The 6,000-nt window shown below is 32.4% G+C and overlaps 1 long non-coding RNA gene across 1 annotated transcript in view; it reads right to left on the minus strand.

Moving 5' to 3' along the window:
* LOC118351996 (uncharacterized) overlaps positions 1-5,227 on the minus strand; it is an 87,682-nt gene extending 82,455 nt beyond the window's left edge. Inside the window, exon 1 of the long non-coding RNA XR_004808360.2 lies at positions 5,097-5,227. This is a non-coding gene — a long non-coding RNA (uncharacterized LOC118351996). The remainder of the gene's footprint in view (positions 1-5,096) is intronic.
* Between the last annotated feature and the right edge of the window lie 773 nt (positions 5,228-6,000).

Raw genomic sequence — 6,000 nt, forward strand, 5'->3', positions numbered from 1 at the left:
TATACAAATACTTTACTGATAATCTTAAAGATTATTTTACAATGCACAACATTTACTATATTTGACTTGAATGTTCAGTATGTCTTGCATTTGTCTCTTCTTAAGTTTAACAAAGTGATAATAATTGTTAATAAATGGATTGAGAGAATTGTTTTTACTTTTTATTTGCTTTAAAGTTTGAAACTATGCACATTTATAACATGGAAGATCCCACTAAAGGCTTTTTTGAAGGAAGTAGCATTGCAACAGAAATTAGGTCCCAAGATTATATGTTCTGAAAAATTTCTGCTGACTCTATACCTGGATTGATTGTCTTGAGAAATGTTTGAAATTAAGTCACCACACTAATGGAAGTTTTTATTTTCAAAATTCTTCAGTTTCTTGAATGGAGCTTTATGTTCTCAAAATATGACCATCACTAGAATTAATTTTATGGAACAACAAACGTTATGAAAAGCCTAACCGTCACACCATTTATAAAGCAAACATGAAAGTGAAGTGAGATATGTCAGTGCACAAAGCACAGATGGTGACTGAGTGCCAAAATTTGAACTGATCCTTTTCAGTTGATCATGCATAATTTAATGTGTCAGTCAATTGAGGTCTTCAATAGAAAAAAAAAAAAACTTGCAGGAGGTAATTAGAAATGAACTTTTTTGAGCTGATATTAATAATAAGTAGCCTACAACACAGCAATTAAAAAATACTATGGAATGATTTTTCTGTATTTGGATTTAGATTTTGAAATTCTGGATATTTTTCCACCCCAAATGCCACAGAATTCAAAGAATATTAGGTTATTTTTATTCCTTTAGATGAAAGATACTTTTTGAAATTAAAGTATCTTTGTAATTATCAAATACATAGATATAAAATTTTTAAAGTGATAAAACATAACAGGTTTTTAAAAAGGATATAAAACCTTTACTGATGAAATACTGATGGATATGAATGAAGTGAAAATTTAGGAAATCTGTAAACCTAGATAAGCATTCTTTTATGAATAACTATTATGATTTTTTGTTTCAAGTAATGCAATTTAAATAATTTTAAAATTAAGCAAATGAGATAAGGACATTATAGTAAAGATGGTGGTTCTGTAAAATTCTAATTTTCAAAGATGCTTTAGATTTTTAAAAATTAAATTCACCTACACTACTTATTGCTTTGCCAAACTGGAAAGATATCTGCTAACATAGCTTTATTCCTCTACCTAGGTTAATCCTACCATAAAGAGAGTGTAATAAACTAGAGGTATGTAAGTTCACATTTGTGTAATTGCTTTTGAAAGTTTTGAAACAGGAAAAAACAAGAGAGTGCAGTTAGAACAACTTCACTTAGTAAACCAATAAGGCAATTATTCTATAAATACTTACAAATATTAACTTAAAATTTAAAAACTATAGACAAATGCTTTATTAGTTCTGTTAGATGAAGCAATTAGCTAAAAGTAGCATGAAGTTGCAGTTTAAGAAGTGTGTATTGTAGATAGAAAAATCCACAAAGAAGAGACTATTGAAAGTAGAAAATACTTAAATTCTCCCTGACTCTATTCTGTGCAAATTTCTGGAAGCATGTGTGATTTGGTGGCCTAGATTGGGATAGCTCTTGTCGTTGATCATAAGTAACTGTAAATCTTGACTAACATAAAAGTGTTGTCAATAACAAGTGGAAAACAATGCTAAATTCCCTTGGCTTTAGCCCATATAGTCTTAGCGCCTTTTCTGTATTTACTACATTAATTTTAAGTATAGACCTCCAATTAATTAATGCCCATAAGATGTAAATAAAATAATTAGCCTCTCCTTTTCCCACAGATCCATTTGGATGCTTAATATAAAGATTAACCATAAGAATGAAAGAGTATGATTTCACATAGGCAAGCTTTAGATGTGAGAAATAATGAAATTTGCGGATTTGTAGTAGAACATGATTTGAACAATTAGAACATGAGTTGAACACCAATTCAGTTGCAAACACATCACATAATTGCTAAGGTTTAACTGTCACTTTAACAGAAACATAAAATAAAAATATGGCATTTCATATTTACTATAAACAAACAATTACTAGAGGTATGAAAGATTCAAGAGTAATAAAGTCAAATCACAGATTGAAACCTGGAGACAAAGAGTATGGGACTTCCACAATATTATGTGTCTTTTTCACTTTTCTGTAGCTTCAGAACTGCCCTTGAAAAATAGAACAAATGCCAGCTAAGCAGAGAGAAAGGCTGAGGGAAGCAAAGCAGCAGCCAGCCTTCCTCTTCTTTCCTTATTTCATTTTTCCCTTATTCTGTCAGAAAGCCACAAGAAGGAAAGACAAAATTGAAGGCTCAGTGTGGGTGGCACTTTGGAAATTTTGACGACAAACATATAAAGTACATGTTTTTATGAGTTGTCAGAAATATTAATCTTTATTACAGTCATCTCTAACATAAATGGGTGACACAAATAGTTAAACTGACAATACTGAGTCTTTTAGTGTGTATTTGAAATCATGAAGAGTAAATGTCAACATTTTAAAAAGTCCTTAATCTCCTTGGAATGGTATAGGACATATATTCTTATCCAGAATTAAATATACACTATAATAAAAAGTAACTTAATGGTGATATATGTTTAAATATATACTGATATATACATATATATTAATAAATACATCTTAAAAACTCAAAACCAGCATATTAAAAAATTAAAACTAAGAAAATTGCTTAAATTTTTTTATTCATTGATTCACATATATCTCTATTTTTTCTCTTTTTCATTCAGACAGCTATTGTAATCTCAGGAAGGTTCAGTTGTGAAGTCAAAGTAAAAATATTTATAATTAGTTTACTTTTGTAGATGCTTATTTGGTTGTGACATATTGTTGTACTTACAGTGTATCTGTGTAGACCCCTGGCCCTAGAATGCTAAAAGTTACTATAAGAAAGCTCTGCATTCTCAATATTATTTTCTGCTCTCCAATATTAAGGATAGTTGAGATTTGAATATAATTATTTCTGCTGAATAATAAGTACCATATAATACTAATTGGGACTATTTTCTCTATAACTTTGATTCTCTTTGGTAAGTATTCAAGCTATATATCCTTTTAATATTACAGAGTATTTATATTACAAGTGCCACGATTATATATATTTTCTCAAACTAAGAATGCCTGATTAAAGGCAGCTTGCAATTACAAGCATCACATCCATATAAAAATCCGACTTTTCTTTCATGTGCAGCTACTTAGTATTGATATCAAAATTTCCATGGCTGCCTTGCTTGTCCATTCTGTGATGCACAATAAGGAAAAGCATGTTTTAAACCATAGATCACATTGTATGTGTGACATATTATCACAGGCTCCCTAAAAGCTCCAAAAATCTACTCTACAAACTGCCAACTTTGCATGCCTCTGTGCTTCATTTTAAAAAAGAAAATTTAATGTTATTAGTAGTAGTGCTACATATGCATTACCCACCTAGTATTGTGCATAGCACCTGAATATTTAATCCACCTTTAAGAAGTTACTAACACTATTGCCACTTTTTAGATGGGGAAACCGAGGCTAAGAAGTTAAATAATTTGTCAGATGACACACCACTGGCAAGCGGTTGACAGGGAATTTGAACCAGGTTTCTAAATTCAGAGGCTTTTATTCATATATTGTACCATTACATCATATCTTATTAAACCATATTGTCAGTCAGAAAGTGTTACCAAGTCTCAATTAAATGAGAAAAACCTAATAGAAAGTAGAATTTCTACTTTAGTAAGTGAAAAAAAAAGCTGTTAGAAATGATAAAGCATGAGGACAGCTGAGAATTTTTGTAGCTGAAAGAATTTTGAGATAATAAGATCCAAGTTCTTTGTTTAAAAAAGATACTTTAGCAAGAGATTATAGCTCTCTCTTATCATCACACAATAGCATATATATTAGAACTGATATATAAATTGGAACTGATAGAAAATGACCTGTATCGGCTGTGGAATAAACAGGAACGATTCTCTGTTCTTAGATTTATAGTCACTCAGTATTTTACTTTCTCTATTGGAGCAGAGGTAGCTCTTATGGTGAAATGCTGTTTAAGCATTGCTTTGCATTTGGCTTCTAATACATGCCATGAGGATATTTAATAGAAGTGAAAGGGTAGAAAAGGATTAGAATGAAGAGTGAAAAATTGTATGCAGAAGGAGGACAACCAAAGATCGTATTCTTTTCATATGTAATTTTATGGCAAAGTGGCTGGTTTGTTGACAAAAGCATAATATATAATAGAATATGGTTGGGATCCTGGGTGAATTGTGCCCCACATCAGGCTCCCGGCTCAGCGGAGAGCCTGCTTCTCCTCCCTCTGCTCCTACCCTCTGCTTGTGCTTTCTCACACTCTCTCTCCAATAAATAAATAGAATCTTAGAAAAAAGAAAGAGAAAGAAAGAAGAAAGAAAGAAAGAAAGAAAGAAAGAAAGAAAGAAAGAGAGAAAGAAAGAGAGAAAGAAAGAAAAAGAAAGAAAGAAAGAAAGAAAGAAAGAAAGAAAGAAAGAAAGAAAGAAAAGAAAGAAAGAAAGAAAGAGAGAGTCACACTGCCTGATGGTTTTGTAGATTTGTTTATATGTAATTCTAATTGTGACTGGTTTCCCGGCTGGAAACTGAAAGTATAGATGATGCTCCTTCCTAATAAAGCCCTTTCCGTATGGATTGTGCATATTTCACGATTGGACATGGCAAATGATCAAATGAAAAATAAATCATGGGGGATCCCTGGGCGGCCCAGCGGTTTAGCACCTGCCTTCAGCCCAGGGCGTGATCCTGGAGGCCCGGGATAGAGTCCCACGTCAGGCTCCCTGTATGGAACCTGCTTCTCCCTCTGCCTGTGTCTCTGCCTCTCTCTTTTCTCTCTGTCTCTCATGAATAAATAAATAAATATGTAAATCCCTGCAAATGTGAGAAAATCATTTAGGACAGATACTACTGTTACCAACAGAAATGAACGACTGTTAAGAGCTTGTAGAGGAAGGGGTACACAGACTATGACTGAGCACCAATCGAAAAAGAATATACATGAAAACATGCTTAGCTAGTGCATAGATTTACATTAAACTTACATTTTCTCTGTTTTCACCCAGGAGGACTGAAGAACAGAAGAGGCAGTGTAAATATCCACTACATTCCTTATGCATTCTCTTCCCCCTCTGTAACCAACATTGAGGCCTCATGGTGGCATGGTAGAACCATGTGGAATCACTGATTTGCCACATGGATTAAATAGCTCTTAAATCTTGCAGAGTTCATTGTTAGATACATAGAAACAGGAAACAGACTTCTGTGGTGTTATTTGAGTAAGAGTAGGATTGTATATTACTACATCATTGCTTACCACAAGTGAATATGGTGAACTCACTACAACCTCTTAATTGCCTAACAGAAGTAAATAAAAATCAATAAGTTATCCTAAATATGGACAAACAATCTCTCTCAGAGGGGGTTTGCTTCTATGGTTGAAAGTAGGAATAAACTCAAAGACTGAATAGGATTATAGCAGCTCTTCCTGGTATTAGATGATAGCTCTCTTGTAGGCCAACTTACTGGAAACATTTTGCTCTGAATAAAGAAACAAAAAAGAGAATTCTAAGTCCTACTCTCAATACTCAGAAGGAGCTAATTTTAAGCTGATCCTGTATCTTCCAAAGAAAATTATAATCATTACCTAGATTAAGAAGGAGACCCAGAGGATCTACAGTTAATTACTTAGGGCAGGATTTTATAAAAACATTCCAAAGAAAAAGTATTCTGCAAGATAACTCCAATAAGACATCTATGAGCAAATACATTTGGGAAATCCTGCATACTATCATAGAAATTCAGAAATCATATTAGCACATTAAAGTCTCTTAGAAGTCCCAAGTTAAAGAAATATGTGTAACTTTGCTGAATATGAGTTCTTTTTTTTTTTTTTAAATGCATTCATTAAATTATTTGTTCCTGTAACCTTAGTTAATATCATGAGTT

This window comes from Canis lupus, chromosome 22, assembly GCF_003254725.2.
Source record: "Canis lupus dingo isolate Sandy chromosome 22, ASM325472v2, whole genome shotgun sequence".
Classification (NCBI taxonomy): domain Eukaryota; kingdom Metazoa; phylum Chordata; class Mammalia; order Carnivora; family Canidae; genus Canis; species Canis lupus.